The 18,712-nt window shown below is 46.1% G+C and overlaps 1 protein-coding gene across 2 annotated transcripts in view; it reads left to right on the forward strand.

Moving 5' to 3' along the window:
* The first annotated feature begins 1,075 nt into the window (after positions 1-1,075).
* Positions 1,076-18,712, forward strand: part of LOC126538961 (uncharacterized) — a 62,119-nt gene continuing 44,482 nt past the window's right edge. Inside the window, exons 1-2 of one of the 2 annotated variants that reach the window (XM_072285553.1) lie at positions 1,076-1,190; positions 3,982-4,110. The gene's annotated coding sequence lies outside the window, so the exon portion shown is untranslated. Of the gene's footprint in view, positions 1,191-3,981; positions 4,111-7,849; positions 8,053-18,712 lie in introns of those variants that run through there. The other variant, XM_072285554.1, reaches the window with a different exon arrangement.

Here is an 18,712-nt window from a genome sequence, read left to right on the forward strand (position 1 = left end):
CCTTGAACTATGACATTTCTACACTTTCTATGAACTGACCAAATAATTTGTGAGGATGCGTCTCAACAGAACCACGTACCACCGTGAAAGAGAAAGTGTCATGCGATTACGAGACCAGATCACAAAGTTAACAAATTAGGCTGTAGGAACCACATGAAATTACATGCAATTGTGGACGATTCTTTTTTTTTTTTTTTTGACACGATAGACGGAGATGGTGGCACATAAACACGGTGTCAGCTATACCTTCCCTGTTGAGCAGGGGGTATAATTAACGTACAATTTTGTACAATTATGCCCATGGTTTTGCAGGAAAACGAGAATAAGAACATTTAGTGCGCGCCCAACGACGTTACCACACAATAGTCAAAACGACACACTGCACGACGAACGGCATCCTCAGATGATATGGTATGGTATGAAAAGCTTTATTCGATTGACTCCTCAGATGTGCAATAAAATTTCAGATATCAACGTCTCACCAACTCCCTATAATAGCGCGCACACTCAAAACGAATTCCTGAACCACTTTAATTTGACGTCGGTATTTTGACAACCGACGTTTTGTGCACTGCAATTCACAAGCGGTGTGAATGGTATTTCGAATTTGTGGGCTCAAACACGCGCCGTTTCGATATCCGACAGTAAGAACGAAAGTCATGTCGTTGCTGCAATTTGGAGCAGCGCATCTTTTGTTCGAAATGTCTATAGCGGTTATTTCCGGCGAACTTGCAGCGACGGGCTATACATACTGTCAGCGTGGCAGTGCACTATACACGTAAAACGCCAACGAACCGGGAACCAAGCAAAGCCGTGACGTCTTCACCCCTTCGCGAGAGCGCCGTTTCGTTAGGTGATGGCCAGCCAGCCAGCGACGGGCCACTCGGCCGCTTTCATCGTCGTGTGAGTCAGCATTGTTGGCTTCTCTTTTTTCCTTAGCCCGGTCCCTGTCACTCGCCATTAAGTCTGATAGCCCGATTGCTCGGATAGTGGACGGTGCCGGCGTAAGCCTGGTGGTCGGCCGAACATATTCTTTTCTACATAGGCCGAATCTGGCAAAGAACGTAAGCGGAGCGACGGGGGTCATAAAACCGTGGAACGAATGCGAACGAATGCGAGAAGTGCGCCATTTTGCCTCGACGCGAGGTCGGTCCGCGAACGTGTGGGTCCCAGGAACGGCTTCCTTTTCAGTAAGTATCTCGGTGTTCCTGGCGAAGTAGTGAGAGAGAATAGCGTGTACGTGTGTGCAGAGTGCTTTACGGACGGTCAGGATAGTGCGCGCTGCCCGATTGCACGAAGGAGCATCCCAGAGTTCTGCACGAAGAGGCGTTGAGGGACCACCGGCGTCGATGTAATTGCGTGATGGAGGTTAAGTAGAACGCACGTTAGTTTTGCAATGAGCTATGCTGTTTATTCCTAACCTATTACTCTTGATTTACTGGTGGCTTATTAATTCAGAAGCGGGACGGCCTTGCTGCGTAGTCTTTTGCCAATTTGGGCGATGGTGTTGAAAGAGCAGGCTGGTTCCTACTATACGCTGCTGTTACTATGGGCGAGGTCTAGAAATGTAAATGCAGCATGCATATGACCTTGCGTGAATAGCGTCCGCAAGTGTTTGCAGTGTGCGTTTAGTGATTTTGTCTTCAGGTGGATCCGCCGCTGCCCAACTGTACCAACCTTAGTAATAACGAACTGCTGGGCCAGTTGTTCTTGCGTAATTGTTGAGGGTAATTACCGCTGAAAAATAGGCACATGTATAGGGCTCGTCTTCGACTCCCTTGTTGTGTGTTTTTTTTTTCTTCTTTTTTCTTTTTGGTGCTGTAATTCCTCTCAACGTTTGTGCCACCTTTAGTTAATGAACGTCGTGAAGGAACTGCACTTGGGTGGTATTCTTGATCATTACGACAGCGATGTACACAGAAATGACCGACTAGAGACTTGTCCCGAGTGAATCCATAAGTCACACTTAGAGTTATTTTCTTGTTTTTCTTTTAATTTTTTATCCATGCAAAGTACACATGGGCAGAAGTTGTTAGGAAACTTACTTTCTTTGGTCCATCGTGGTATTACTGTAAAAAGATTGAGGTTATACGTATTTAGGCTCTCTTCTGATATCGTGTGCTAAAACGCCAATAGACCAGACACATTTCTGTCTGTGGTATCGGCTTGCCCGTCAGGCCATGGGACAACTCGTTAAGGAATCTGTTTCTGTAAGTCTGTAGCCTAGATATTTCCAAAAGGTCGCATCTAGACAGTAAGTTGACAACAGTCAACAACAACAAAAAATCCCCGTAGAATTCCCGGATTGATACCCTTGTAAGCGATAGCTTTGTAATTTTCCATCAGCATATCATGTTATGCGGTAAACACACACACACACACACACACACACACACACACACACACACACACACACACACACACACACACACACACACACACACACACACACACACATATATATATATATATATATATATATATATATATATATATATACAGTCTGTTGAAATTATGGGGTTTACGTGCCAAAACCACGATCTGATTATGAGGCACGCCGTAGTAGGGGACTCCGGAAATTTTGACCACCTGAGGTTACTTAACGTGCATCTAGATCTAAGTACACGGGTGTTTTCACATTTCGCCCCTATCGAAATGCGGCCGCCGTGGCCGGCATTCGATCCCGCGACGTCATGCTAAGCAGCGCAACACCATAGCCGCTAAGCCACAGCGGAGGGTGCCGGGTGTTTCAGCGAACACTTTAAAAAAAATGTTTAAAGGTTGCCTGCGGCAGATAGTACAATTCTAGTTCTTGAGCTGGTTTACTCGAAGAGGAGGGCATTAATTGCAAAAAAAAAAAAATTGAAGTGCGTATCCGATTAATTAACAACGATTCACTAATTATGCTTTTAACTAATTCTCTTATGGCCCATATTGCAATTTACAATTTCTAGTCGTGGAGTTCGTAAGGCGGATGCACTTGGAACGAATTCTCAGGATGACATCACCTTCGAGATAATAATTCCTGAAATTTACGGAAAAATGCGTCGGCGCTGCAGTTACTTTCGCGCTTCAAGGCATAAAACGACGTTTTGTTAATAAATTAACTGAAACGCCAATGCATATCTCCGCAAAGTTCGGGAATTAATATCTCGAAAGGATGAATTCTCAGGATGACACCAGCAGTATTAGCGAATGCTGCCAAATTTAAAATTTGCGCAGTTCTTATGTGATGAAACTTCAAAAGTACAGTGCGTATCGGCTTCCGTCCGTTACTGTAGAGATTCGCCGCAGAGTTGTGACCTTGCTTCGGTTAAAACCTAATTTCGAGAAAACGAGTTCAACGTTCTTCCTGCAACGTACTTGTTTCGCTTTACGTGAACGCGATGAACCCTCGTTGCTCGGTGGTTAAAGGTATTTCTGCCTGCTCACAGCTTCGCGAATCTAGTCGCTGATTAGCCGACGGTTATTCATCTAGCCTTAACAACGCTGCATGCATCTTGTGACGTGGCATGCGAGCTTATTCACGCTCTAAATGTGATCGACCCATTAGGACCTACGCGACTTCCATTTTCGTCTGCTCTTTCTTGTTTTCTGCGTACTTCCTTTCTTTCTTTCTTTTCTTTTTTTGCCTAACTCGACTTTGTGTAGAGTCGTGCTTCGTGGCTCGACGGGCACTGAATTTTTAATGGCGGTCATCGCACGCTTTCGCTTGCTTCTTTCGTGGGTGTATGGGGGGGGGGAGGGGGTAGTAATGGCACTATGAGAAAGAAGCATCCCCATAGCAAGCAGGGGGAAAAATCACGCGACTCTGTGAGGGCTAATAACGCGATGCGTGAAGGATCTAACCGAAAACAAAGCGTAGCCATGGTTCACCCTTTCTTTGTAAGTACACTTTGTTTTAGTTGTCGTTGCATTGGCTCACGGAGTAAGTGCTTCGCCCTTTCGCGTTTACTTTTCCTTCTTTTTTTTCTGATACAGAGTGAACGGACGACTTCGCCGGATGGCACGGCCACAGTGGTGTCGTCTGCTGTTCGACGGTCGTCTGCTCGAGCCACACCGCCGGCTGGAACTGAAGCATCACTTCAGAGGAAGCCCACGTTTTGCAAGGTTAGTAATTCGCCCTTTATGAGCTTATGAAATTTTTTTGTTTCTAGTAGCCTATCGTGCACATTTAGAAAAATGATCGCTAACGTTAGAAGCAGCGTGGTTTCTCACGCGATGCGCTCGGACAACGAATATTGAAACACAGCTCTGTGATTGGATCGCAGAAAGCAAGGATGATGAGCGATAGCTTTGAACGCGGCGTCGATGTATCGCTTTGCAGAAGGATGCAATGCCAGCGATGAATATTGCTCTTGCTGAAGTTCACGTTTTCGATTTTAGAACGAAGCCTTTTTTGCCTACCGTCCCGGGTTTGCTGTGGCTGCTACTGCTGAGTGGATTGGTCGGTCGGTATCTCGGCGGATATATTTGTGGATATATATACGAAGGTGGTTTTGTCGGACGATTGTTCGGTACCGGACACAGCGCAAGCCGCCACCAGATATAATACAGACCGACGCGGCCCGGTGTGGCAGGTGATGTAACGTAGGTACGGGCCTGACTTCCAATACAAACACGCTGTCGTAGTGATTTCCTCGCCTTCGTTCCGTTGTGATCATTATTCCTTCGTTTTCAGGCCGTCGTCATCATTCCACTCTCATCACTCTGTCGTCGTCACTGCGTCGTCATTTCGTGGTCATCACGCCGCCGTCGTAACGATACTGTCCATTGTCATTCCGTCACCCGCCGCGGTAGATTTGTTGCTATGGCGTTGTGCTGCTGAGCTCCAGGTCGCGAGTTCGGTTCCACTTTGTGGACGCGCGCGAAATACCAATACGCTTGTGTAGATTTAGTTGCACGCCAGATAACCCCAGGTGGTCAAAATTAGTAACGGAATCCCCCACTATGGCGTGCCTGATATCAAATCGTGGTTTTCGCACGTACAAGCACAGGAATTATTTTTTTGTCATCATTCCGTCGTTGTCATCATGCCACCGTAATTATGCCGTTGTCGTCATAAAGCCGACTTTCCATCGTGATCATGCCATCGTCATTATGCCGTCGTTATGCCATCGTCATCATTCTGTCGTTGGGATTCCAGGTTCGTCATCCCGTGGTCGTCGAGCCATCATCCTCATGTAGTCGTCTTCACTCCAGCTCCATATCATCTTGTCGTTATTCCTTCTTCGTAATTCCATAGTTGTCGTGGGGTTGTCGTACGTTGTTAGTCATTCTAGTGTCGTCACAGCGTCGTCGTCTTAAAGTCGTAGTTTTATTGTCGTCATACCGTTGTCGTCATGCCATCGTCGTTCAATCGTCGTAATGCGTGGGATCCGCATGTTTGAGTGCCACAAGGTTAAGTCCAGTGAAACTTTTTCCGGTGAACATGCGTACCATTTGGTCGCGTGTCCTACGCGCTCTCTTAATTGCGTGATGATTTGCTAGCAACGCTCGATAAAAAGGTCGCAGTATCGCCCGAAAGGCGAGGCATCGATTGCGATAGCGAATTAGTGGACAGCTATACGAAGCAAGGTTAGTAGTTTTATCGGCCGCATAAACTTGTAAACATAGGCATACTAACTAAATTAACAAGCATGGTGTCGCGCGCGCACAAGCCAACATGAACCCATCTGGCTCGATAACCGTGGAAACTCGCTGCCGAAACGCTGCAGTGAGGAAACGTGGCAGCAGCGGCGAGCGAATTGACCTTAGTGCAGCCGCTCACATCAACGCGAACTAAGCCGCGAAAAAACAGCGCAGCGCAGCGCGAACTCTGTACCCGTCGCAGATGACTTTCGAGATACAGCTGCCCTGGCAGCCCGGCCTAGAACGCGTCCCCCTTCGCTACCCTCCCCGTGAAGCCTTGTGCGACGGAAGGCGGCGCGCTTCCTCCCCGCTTCCGTCCGTTGCGTGCACGAGATTGAGCCGCGATCGCCGACTCACTCTCGTACGCTTTCACTTCCACATACAGCAGGCGGTGCGCAGCGATGATTTTATCACCCTTGTACTTTATACGGAACATCACGCAGACGGCAGAAATGCGCTTGGAGTGCCCATATATTTGCTGTCGCAATAAAAAATGCCTTTGGTGGAGAGCACAATTTTAATCTTTGAACTGTTTCATTCATAGAGGCATTCATTATTTGCACAATAAATCAAAACGCATAATTAACCAATTACCAAATATTCACTAATGGCTTTCAGTAAATACTTTACGGCACATTGCAAATTACAAGATGTAGCTGGTGAGCTTGCAAGTCATATCCACTTGGAATGAATTCTCAGGATGGTACAAGGATGGAGATATATGCGCCGTCAAATTTTCTGTAAATATGCACTATTGCTCTACTTAAACTGGTGTCGCCCTGACAATTCGTTCCAAGTGAACACGCCTTGCGAACTCACCAGCTACAATTTGTTAATTGCAAGATATGTGTCATAAAGTAATTGGCTCAAAACTTAATTAGTAATATTATGTAATTTACCGTTATGCATTTTTACTTCTCGCGCAAGTAATGTCCACCTTTTGAATTAGTGCAACTTGAGGGCTTGAATTGCGCGATGTGCCACAGCTGACTTCTGAAAATTCCGTGCAGTAGAAAAAAGAACGCCTAGTATTCGACCGAGGAGTGGGAAACAGAACGAAATAGCAGCGGTGGTCTTTCCTTGTATCTCTTGCCTACCGATGCTGTCCGGCTATCAAAACATTTGTTTGGCGGCAGAGCCAAAGTGCGTCATATTTATGATCGCAACTCTGGCCGGGCCTAATATCAGTCAGTCGTAGTCAATATGTAATATCTGTCACTTCCAGGCAATATTTTCTTTGCCCAAAAGCAACCGAGAGAGAAGGGCTTATGTTGAAAGGAGCATAGTAAAAAACAAGAAGCGATGAATTTTTACCTGTCCAATTTGTTTTCGCCCTCCCATGTTCTCTTTGGCAGAATATTATTTGTTATCTCGATGTGTTTTTCTTTCTTTCCCAGCGCATGTAATAAAACTTCTCAGCCTTCTTACGTTTACTGGGGTTTGGTAATTGATTATCTACCGATACGAAAGCGAGAACGAACATTCCGCCATAAGTTATTGAAAGCGTAAATGTTTTTCCAGCTTTCACAAATGAAAAAACAAAAAGGAAACATAGCAAGGCTGCTCGTCGCACTGGTTGTGAACAATGAATGAAGAAATAGCAATGGCAGGCTATCCGTCGGAAAATATGGGTACAGAAACAGCAATAACAAATAGGGGCAACCAATAGCGGCCCCAGCGAGGTATCACGACTTCCATTTCGGTGTCTCGACCTGGACAGGTCTATCTTACTTGCCATCATAGCGGGGCAAGGCTTTCTACTGGCCGTTCATCGACGGCTTTGACTCTGTGACCATCGACGCATATGCGCCACAACAGATCGAAGCGGCAAACGCATGGTGTACGACACATCAATCGCCGACCGCATAGAGAAGGAATGACTAAGGAAAAAAAATAACTACAGAAAACATGCAATCCCGCGAAAAATCGTTGCCCTTCTGCGGGTCGCGAAGGGGAGACTCTAACCCTGTCAATGAATTCTCTCGGCGGCGCGATTCTAAACGCCTCGGTAGCACGCGACCAATCGCTATCGACCGGCAGGAGTCGGCTGACCAACTGCAGCCCGTCGCGGTCATGACGTCACTGCCGGAAGGCTCGCGCACCAATCGCCACCCTCTGCTCGCGTGCAGACGGCACGCTCTGAGCTGCTGCGCGCAGAAAATCGACTCGACGAGATGTTTTCTGTGTCGGCTGAAGCTGCAGAGAACTCGTGATCGAGGAGCGTGTGGTTAGCTTCGGATTGACTTCTCGGGTGACTGCGGACTTGGTACATTTGCAGCGTGGGCCGTTTCTCGCTTTCTACCTCACTGTTTTTCTCATTGGGAACGGATACTTGTGATCGTTCGGATGCAAATGTTCGCTGCCAGTTTTTCTGGGCATTCGACGAAGGAAACGACGGTGGAAAGGCGTCTGCCTTGAAGCGTAAGTGAGAAATCGAAAAATAGTGTGACCATATATTGCTTATAAACGAGCATTTTGTCAGATTCGTTTCTAGTTCGGGTGTCAGTAAAGAAGGGAGTCTACGCTCGCGCGATTGGTAGAAGCCGTAAATTCAATTAGAGCTGTGAACCGGAGCGGCTGTTGCATAGTTTCTCGCGTGACACGGTGCGTTTGCGGTTTCACGTTTGCATGAGATATGAATATTGCATGCAGAAAATGCGATGGCTTGTTGTGTTTGAACCGCAAGCATTATATGGCATGTCTGAAAGGTGAACACCTCTAGCTGGCAAAATCGGAGAATGTTACCATAAAGTTGGAAATACGTAGTAATGATGTGCGAAGTCTTCAATAGGAAAAATGTGTTAGTTCCCTTGAGCATCTGGTGCTCAAGGGCTGCCTCCCATTCTGTTTGAGACCGATTTCGGCACAATCTCTGTCAAACCCAGCATCAATAGAATCAATGTAAAGCGAAACCTTAGAGAAGTGGTTAAATAAAGCTATACAATTAACTAGGAAGCGTTCAACTGCGTTTATTTTCATACTACGCAACGCGTAATGTCGTGCAACGCTTAGTTTGTTTATTCACCACAAAGATGACAACTTTTATCTCGTACAACCTTTGTGTTTATGCACTACATCTCTCACAAGCTATGCCGAAGCCGCAAAACCAAATTAGGCGGATGTACAGTGAGACGTATGCGGAGCATTGTCAATATGACGAAGGTTATATGTGATGCTTGTCGAGGGCGGGGTTGCTCTAACGCAAAGCTATTCCGATTTGTTTCTATTCCATTTATGCTCAGCCCTCCACGAGGGGTCAAAACTTATGGAGCCATGCCCACTTCGTCTGCCTGTCAAGCGACGTCACGAAAACTGCAGAAACTATCGATTTAATACGATGTGTACCCGGTGATAATGCATGATTAGCCCGAACAAAGAAAGTTATTTCTGACTCTACGCCGCCTTCGCCATTAGCGCTCCGTTATTGGCGAAATTTCTTTCGGTTTGCGCCTGCTTCGTCTGTCTGTTGAGCGATGTCACAAAACCGCGATAACTCGCCACGTCAAAGTTACGTGTACGCACCAAAGAGGAAATAATACGCAGAACAAAACTGATTTCTTTTTTTTTTCTGAATAGCCGGAGACATCCCCATTTCGAGAGGAATAGAGGATGGCTAGCCGCCCATCGTTGCGGCACTGGCTGCTCGGAGCTGCCGGCGAGGGTGGATTTTGTTGCGTGTAATATAAATTTTTGCGTGGCAGTATAACGTTGTCGAGCCCTTTCGACACATATCAGACATCTCTTTGCCATCTCTTCATCGTTGAGGGCCCGTTTTAACGACATTTCTAACTCCCCGTTGCATGCTGCCGAAATTTTCGACCAGCGACCGCAGGCTGAGCAAGGGGAAGCGGACCAATTGCAGACGCCGGAACCACTTTCTTCTCCAGATTACCTATTTTCACTGCGCTAGCTCGGCCCCACCAAAACTTTCGCTACTTTTGCGTGCTTTTGCCTTTTGTTAGCCAATTAGATTTAAAAAAAGGACTGCCAAAGAGAACAATGCTGCTCGCTTTAAAAGCAAACAAAAGTGATCTCCCATATAACCGATGAAAGCGTTTAATTTCAAACAAAATTCGGTTTATGGCCCGATGCTTACGCCGGAAGTTAAGTAAATTTGACGTCTGGAGATTGGGGAGGTGGGGTGGGGTGGGGGGAACAAAGCAGAGTGGTATAGTTTTGCGTCATATGGCCACTGAATAGCGATGTCAAATGCATGCGCAGAGAAGTACAACCTATTTCTAGCTGCGTTCAAGGATTCTGTACCTCTTGTGTCACTGTGGCCACTGGCCATTCTAGATGATTGGTTAAGGATGGGCAAAGCACCCAGTGGCACGTATCGAATCGCTAAATCAAAGGGTAAATCGAATAAAATCAAGTAAGTCCGAAAATCCATTGAATATAATGCGCTATTTCAATACGATGTTGGTGTGTTCCAAATATATCCGTGTGCCGACATTGTGTGTTCATGTTTGATGTAGGAACGCTTATTGGTACTGCTTTGTCGGTCAGCGGAGAGGAGTTATGTAGGCTCGTTTATATATGTATATATATATATATATATATATATATATATATATATTATGTATTTTACTTCATGTAACGAAGCACACACTTATCTTGCAAGCTTCTCGACGTTCAAGAAGTCCTCAGTGAAAAATGTTAACGTTTCGAGATCTGGGTTCTCTGTTTTAACAAAACACATCTTTAACAGACCTGCATCCAAACTGCAGGCCATTCAGAAGGGTAATTTACCGATACGTTTAAAATGATATTTCTTGTTCGAAGCAAGGCCAATATAGTCGCAATGCGGGACCAGCATGGTCTGGCGTTAAGCTGATGGGGACGCACGTTAGGCCAATATGTTCCCAGTTTCCTGTGCTGAGATATCTAACTCCTTTTGCGCGAAAAATATAGTCATATTTGGAAAGCGCATATAGGCAGCGAAGACGACAGTAAGGTATTGATGTTTGTTATATTCTCTGTTAGTGGCTTTGCTTTCTCTCTCCGTGTGTGTGTGTGTGTGTGTACTTCGTACTTTGGGTTTTCATTAGGACTTTTGCACCGCGTCAAGGACATTTCATTGCATGAAGAAGAGATACTGAAATAAACACAGAAGACGCCACGGTTTCTTTCTGTCGCCTTATATTATGCACTACGATGTTGTCAGAGTATCGGTACCAACGATCCCGACAACCGGCTGTGCTGTACGTCTTGTTTCAAGCGTAAAGGGCCGGAATTGACAAAGGACAGAGCAATGCGGATAATGAAGCCTTCCTTTTGCAGAAAAGCACTTCTGGCGCGGCGAAACATGACTACATGTCTGATAATAACCAAATAAGTAAGTTTACCGATTGTCAATAATCAGTTGAGGCCAGTTGATGAAACTGTGCAAAAGACCGATTTCAGGACAAGTTTCAGTACCCCACTGCTGCCGCAAGGCATGCCGGTAGTAGTAGTCATTAGCCGGCTGAAGGGCAGCAACGGAAAGAATTGTGATGTGTTTGTGCCATGACAAACCTGCTTACGCCTCTACGCTCTTTAAAGGGAGGGAGGCAAGAATAAAAAAAAATAGATCGCAACTCATCTACGATGACTAAGTATGATAATAGCCGAAATAAGCCGTGTGTGAGGCATGTACTGCAGCTGGACTCCCCCCTCGCGCTTCACTCTGGTCCTCGCATGGCACACACACATCGGTCCAAATTGGCGTCAGGTAGGTTCATTGTGGAGCAGCACATACGCGGGCGAACGGTCAAGATTTTTAAACTGCGCCATCTCCGGGATGAGCCCACATTTTTTGGTGCTATAGCTAGACTGCCAGAAAAGAAAATTTTGCCTGAGTACGACAAGAGTGATATTCGCATTAAACGATGGTACAATAGGCGTACAGGTTGAGAAGACGCACCCGCCAACTTCCCTCTAAACTTCACAGGCAAAAAATAAAAATAAAAACAAACAATTTCATTGTTTTCGCCATCCGCCTCAATGTTGCCTCGAATGTAAAACCCGAAATGGGGTTTTTGAGGTACAAATAAATAAATAAGTAAATAAATAAATAAATAAATAAATAAATGTTCAGCGGGAAAGGGGCGAGATCTACCGTGTCATCATGACCCTAACAGTTCCGTGGCGCGTGCACTCAGAATATCATGGTCTTTCTACTGAAGTCGGTTAGTGCTCGAGCCACTTTACTTAATAAAACTTATGAGAGTATCTATCACCAGTTTTTGTCGTACTTGTACTCAAAACACTTCACAAAATGCAGCGGTCTGCTTAGGTTTGTGGGGCATTGCGCCGTGGAGGCGCCTAAAAAAATAATATATGAGCTGGAACTTCAGTGTAGTTCATTCTTTTTCTTTTATTTTAAGAGAAGAGAACCGTGAGGGTAGGTTTTTCAAGGACCGGCTATCTCGAAGTTTCGAACACTACCCAGGAAAAAAGAAACAAAAAGAAAAGAACTATAAAATAGCGATAAACTACACACCACTATAGCACAGGTCACAAGCGCGCAATCAGCGTTACTCAAATACTGAGTACTTGAGGAACACTCAAGTACTAATTTATTGGCTTAATCACAAAAGGTACACTCATCAAAATCCTAAGCTGTATAAGCGCTGGGGTGCTTCAGTGCAGCGCATGTTTTTTCAATGTTATCCTGTTAAACAAGGCACCAATTGAACGAGATATCACATGCAAGAGATCACGAACCTTTAAAATTTTTGCAACCTAAAGAGAAATGATTAGCTTGATTACGAAGCATAGCGCATACAAGTTCTCGTCTGCAATCATTGCAAATCGAATGTACAAGAAATCGTATTACAACGCATTTATATCGTGATGTCACACGATACCGCACGATAACAGCACATATCGTGATATCGCGCGCTAGTTCTGAACTGTGCTGTCAACAGCCCTAAAGAGACCTACGTTGCATCCTGTGTGACCCAGTTACCTTGTATACAGATTTGAGAACTGGCTCGTCTCGGTGTGCACTATCTCATCAACTATTTACGACTCCGAGCATGTTCCCCTTTTCTAGATACACTGCTCGCTTACATAAAACTGCATAACCGTTGCCAGGCCAAAGAGTTTGAATGATGATCCGCTATAAAACGCTTGTCCCTCCGGGGTGGGTATTACCAGGATGAGTCGCGATCACGTAAAACCGTTTACAACGTTCGGGCCGGAGAGCGTTGTATTGATTACGATGCTTAACAGAGCGTGACTGAATGCGACCTGGCCAATTACAGCTCGAGCGTAAAACATGTCCTCATTTTGACATATCTTTTTCACCATCTCCGCTTTATCTTTTTTTTATTGCGCACTTCGCAGTGCTAACTTCAAAGCATACACAAAATATAAAAATAAGGGGACGTATTCCTACTCACTAGTTCGTTTGATTACTGCATCTGAGTATTTGCCTTCGTTGCTTTTATCAATTAGCACGTGGGAATAGTTTGTGGTTCTGAACCAACTCAGAAAGGAGATTTGTTTGAAAATGATGTTTTCTAGTCATTTACTAAAAATTTTTGTCTCTTTCTATAGAGTTTATACAGATGTTTCGTTCGTTTATTTGTGTGTGTGTGTGTGTGTGTGTGTGTGTTTGTGTGTGTGTGAGAGAGAGAGAGAGCAAGCGAGTGAGTGAGTGAGTGAGCGAGCGAGCGAGCAGTACAGATTCTCTATACGCTGCTTGTGGTCTTACGGGCTTACACGTGTTGTTGACTAATACATAGTCTAGCGGTATTGTCAAATCCAAGGAATGTGGTCAACAGTCGTTGAACAAAAATGTCGTGGGATATAAAGGTTCAGTTGTTTGTTTGATTTATTTATTTATTTATTTATTTATTTATTTATTTATTTATTTATTTATTGACAATTAGACTTGTCAGGGTGGCATCCCTCGTTCGACCATTGTTAATCACTCTATCTTACTGTGAGCCTAAATTCCTTGTAAGACTGTATACCATGTCGCCCACGTTACTTGAATTAACGCTAAAGACAATTCTGAATCAATTTAGAATGATAATCTATTTTTGTAAAACTGTATTTTCATTTAATCGGGCGGTAAATTGTTCAATATTACAGGTTAAAATTAGGCCTAATTGGCTCACGTGGGCAGCTGACTGACCATCATCTCTTTGGCCACTCTTTTTCCACCCATTCACATACATGCAACATAGACCAAAGCGCCCAGCCTTTCCAATTAGGATGTAATCAATTCATTCTTACGCTTTCTTGAATTTCACACTCGAAGCTTAGCGTTGGTACGTCAGTGTGACGTCACGGACTTCGAAAACTGTTTTCTGCTATTGAAGGCCGGCTCTCGAGCAGGGAAAGTTATCCGAACTTGCCATGTTGAGTCGTAGTTTTCTTCAGAATACAGTGTAGCCCTTCTTTTACTGGTAAACAGTAAATTAGAACTGAGCAGACGCTGTCAGCATCTACGACGTCACGGAATGCCGGTGCGGGTTGTTCAGGACAGCGTCGCGACCAGTGTTTCGTTATCACGCGCACGGTGCTCTTAAACATTTCCTTGAAACGCACACGCATATTCGAACTTCGGCTGAGACTAACGCACATGGCACGGCGGGCCAGATGTGTGCGCACTGGCGCTTATATAACCGTCATCTCGCTAAGCTTACGTGTCTGAGTTTGCTTATTTACGTTTTCGAGAGCTTCTAGTCGAAATGAAGCGTTTTCGCTGCATATAGAAAGGCGTGTAGGGTTGAGAAAATGACCTTTTAGAATGTTTCGTGCCATAACCAGGATCATATTATGAGACACGACGTAATGGGCAGGAGGGGGGGAGGGGCGTGCTCCGGATTAATTTAACTTTTTAGTAAAGCAATCAGCGGGGCTAGTTGGTGCACTTTCTACTTGCACCCACTGCCCTTGCACCCAATGCCCGGTACACGAACTTGTTTTTTTTTTTCTTCTTGCATTCTGACTCCTTATAAATGCGGTCCCTGTGGACGGCATCGAACCTGCGACCTCGAATGCTCAGCAGTGCGATGCCGAAGCATCTGGGCTACTGCAGCTGGTGTACGGTGATCTAAGGTGATGATCCCTTAGCTAGCGACATGATGCGGCAAAGGAAGGATATGTCTTGCGAGGATAGCGTCATTAACAGCTATTCGCTGTCAAAAGAAAAGATATGCGGCGGAAGAGAGAGCAATTGATGAGAGAACAGCTGCAAGGAGACTGGAAGTGTGCAGACTGCAATAGAGTGAGCCCGATTAACAAGATAATCCCCATGTTTACGAGATATCCAGAAGAAAAAAAGCGCCCTTTCGCACTTCGTTATATAGCCTTATAGGTTAGGACCGGTGCTAGGAGGTCAGTGGCTCTCCCGCACGCGATGGGCGTATCGCGAAGACTGACGGCTCCGCGCTATCAGCATTCGCTACTGCACCACCCCAGAGCACACGCAGCATGTAGTGTAACAAAGCCTAACCGCTTTGTGTCACGGGATCGGGTGGATCCTCGCGGAGGCGCGTCGTTATATTCGTGACTCGCTCTTTCAGATGTTGTACGCTGATACGATGATGGTGTCTACGAAGCGGGATGGCCAAGCGCTGTAATAAGGGCGCACGCGCGCGACCACAGAGCCCGTTTAATAGAGTGTGCCGAGATAATTGACGTAGTTCTCGCTGAATTTGCCTTACTGCCTTGTCCTTCGTGACAAGGGAACGACCGCGATAACGACGAAGTCGGCCATTCTTTCGTTCCCATACGACCTTCAAGCGCAACCCTTTGGTAGCGACGTCTGTTACGGGCTGTTCCCCGGCTCGCATTTACGAGCGGAGCTTAAGGTAACCGACGTAAATTTCTCGACATCGTGTAACCTGATCTGAATAAATGAAAAGGGGAATAAGACACACAGAGAGAAATTCAGATGTTAGCTTGACCATGTCTGGCACGCCACACTAGAAGCGTGCTTCTCCACACAAAGACTCTTGATGAGAGAAAGCCGGAACTGACGAGTACATTTAGCGGGAGTTGCGGTCACACATGCGCGCAGGGACGTCTTTTAAAGCACATCGAGCGTACCATATATATTATTATCTACGGTTGAAAAAGATCGAAAAGGAATAGTAACGGCTCTGCCCCGAGTCCGAAGCAGTGATAGTAATTCGAAATGCAATACTAAGTAGCCCCAATCTTTGACGTTGAAAAGTAACAATGATGGAATTGCGCAACTATGGAGACGCATCGTTGTGAAGTTCCCTCTTTGAATTCTGTTGTCTCCAATGATGTCTCGACGGTGTTTTGACCTCAGCTTCCTGCTGAAATATTAAGCGCCTGAGCACGTCTTCGGCTGTGCTTATGCGATTTGCAGTTGGTATGCGTACAGTCGCGAGCAAAATTCTGAGGACCACATGTGGTACCAAATAAGCCGTTGACTTCGGAGCCTAGGTATAACAGCTGAAATAAAATGGCTAAACCTACGTGCGTCTGTTCTACCAATGTATCTCATTAAAGCATTTTCACTTTGCACAGGCAGTGCCAGAAGAAATGTATTATTGTTATTGTTTTTTTTTTTTTTTCGGATACCATGGTCTTCACACTTTCGTTCTCGACTGTAGATAGGTGCAAATACTCAAGTCTTCGGGAACGATGCACTTGCTTTTCCGGGTCCACTTAAAATTTTGAGTACGTTTTTGAATACTTTGTTCTGCTTTATAACTGCCACGAGGACGTGGCGATGGTGATAGTGATGATGATAATGATGATCGTTCTTTTCCTGCGGAGTCTGGACAGACACAATGAGAATTGGAAAAAAGAAACAGAACGGCTACACCTGTTGAAAAAAAACACAAATAAATAGATAATTAACATATCTATGGCAATCTTAGTGTGCAGCTAGAATATCATTGGTTGAGAGCGGATCGCTAAGCACGGGCAAGGATTTTTAGGTGCACTCTTTAGGTGACGCCGGGAAATAATATATTCTGGAGTTTTTTGGCCCAAATCACAATCTGATTAGGAGCCATGCCGTAGCGGGGTCTTCAAGATAATTTTGACACCCCTGGGGTTCTTTAAGCTTGCATCTTAATTTAAGTACACGAGTGTTCCTCCTGCATTTCGCCCCATCGATATGCGACCGCCGCGGTCGCATTTCGATGGCGGCCGATGCAACTGCCGTAGTCGAACCCGCGACCTCATGCTCACCAGCACGACGCCATAGCCACTGGGCCTCCGCCGAAGGTAGCTGAAACTGGAGCCTTCACAGGGTATAGCTCGTGACTATACATAACCTTGCATGAGGACCCTTATAAACTTCGAGAAGGCTCCTCGCCTCCGTCCAGAGCGCCTGACGGCTCTACGAGTGCTCAATGCGTATTTGTCAATTAATTATTGGCTTTGAGGTTTCACCGTGCACAATTTTAAGGCTTTCACCAGAACGTACACACAAAGTATACTCGTTTCAGCATGCTCGTTTCCTGATGCGTTTTCCTTCACCGTCCTGTTGCAATCGTTCAAAAAGGCATCCCGCTTCCTCCTGTGTCTCGGTCATGGCGAGCAAAATTAACAGCTAGTGCTGACACGTGCACATGACATGGCACTTGCACGTGACATGCCAAACGTGGCATGTCACGTGCCACACGTGACATGTTCGCACATGGCACCAAACCAAACCTAAGCAGGAGAGGACGGAAAAGGTTTGCGCTATAAATGCTCTTGCTGACGTCAGCGCCTCTCGTGTTCTGCACGACTGCGGTGGCATTCTAACGGCGCCAGATTGGGGCGGCGTTCGTGGCGCGGCACGGCCTTATCACCCGCGGCGCGCAACGGCCGTGTCATGCGTTGTCGTTACATGTGAAGTTCAACCAAGCGAGGCGAGCGGCGAGAGCGCGTCGCAGGTCACGGAGCACCCGACATACACCGCTGCCGACCGCTTGGATGCAGCGCGCCGTAAGCCGACGGTGGCGTCCCTAATGGAGACAACTATTAATTGCTCTCGTGCGCTAACCACTCATATGTTTGGACTAAAAAGCCGCACCCAGGTGACGAGCTATCACTATCGCGTTTGCTTACAGTTTGGGAGCCACCTCGCCCCCCCCCCCCCCCCCTTGCTCGCCCTCAACAGAAATTTCAAAGCTTGCCGAATAACCCCAGCGTGCTGTTCCTACTCTAAAACGCAGTGCTCCTACTGATGAGGTACCAGTTGCAGATCAGCGAGTCATATCCGTAATAAGGTTGCTGTTGGCGTTTCCGTGGGCTCTTTGAGCAGTCAGCGCACTGTGCGGGGGCTTAAAGTGCGATGCATGCACACGATGCACCAAAGGCAGTGCTAGCTTCCCTCGAGTAAGGGTAAGGCTCCACGAGCTAGCTTCATTTCGCATGCAGAACATTCCAGCCACAAAAAGCGTCCTCGCCAAATCTGAGCACAGAGAGAATGGCGCACCGGAAACGCTCGTGTGCAGCGTGTTGGGTGCGCGTTTAAGAACCCCAGCTGGTCGATATCAACCGGCAGCGCCTCTACAGCTGCGTCTGTCGTAACAACTGCATTACTCGGCGACGTGGAAGGGGCGATGAGGGACACTGCATCAGATTGTACTCGTAAAGTATTGTTTCAAAACGCTATTTTCGTTCACCTGACAGGGAAACAACAAGAAAAGGTCACTGAATGTAGAAATTTCCTTAAATTCACCGCTCAAATCCCAGGGAAGCCAGATTAATGTGACGTCACCAACAGTGGGAGAAAGGGAGGCGTTAACCTGGAGCCAACATTCCGTCATTGGACTTGTCCTTAAATTATTGTCAAGGCCCTGCTAAAGGTGGCAAGTCCACTTCTTAACATGTTGGCTCCAGGCTGGTGCTTGTTTCGTTCGCCAACTCTTGATCACTTCAAATCTACATCTTCCTGCGAACCGGTTGTTTAGCGTGGCGTCATGAATTCAAATATATTTTCTTGCATTTGGGACCTTCTTTAGGCTCAGAAAACGTTTTCACAACTTGCCCCGGTTGACTATAGGATCCTTTTAAAGTTAAATGTAGTCCTTACTCTAGCGTTAAGCAATTAACTGTACCCAAACAGACGCTCTCAAGATCAATGACGTCATCGCGGGCTGCCGCA

This window comes from Dermacentor andersoni, chromosome 11 (genome assembly GCF_023375885.2).
Source record: "Dermacentor andersoni chromosome 11, qqDerAnde1_hic_scaffold, whole genome shotgun sequence".
In the NCBI taxonomy this organism is placed as follows: domain Eukaryota; kingdom Metazoa; phylum Arthropoda; class Arachnida; order Ixodida; family Ixodidae; genus Dermacentor; species Dermacentor andersoni.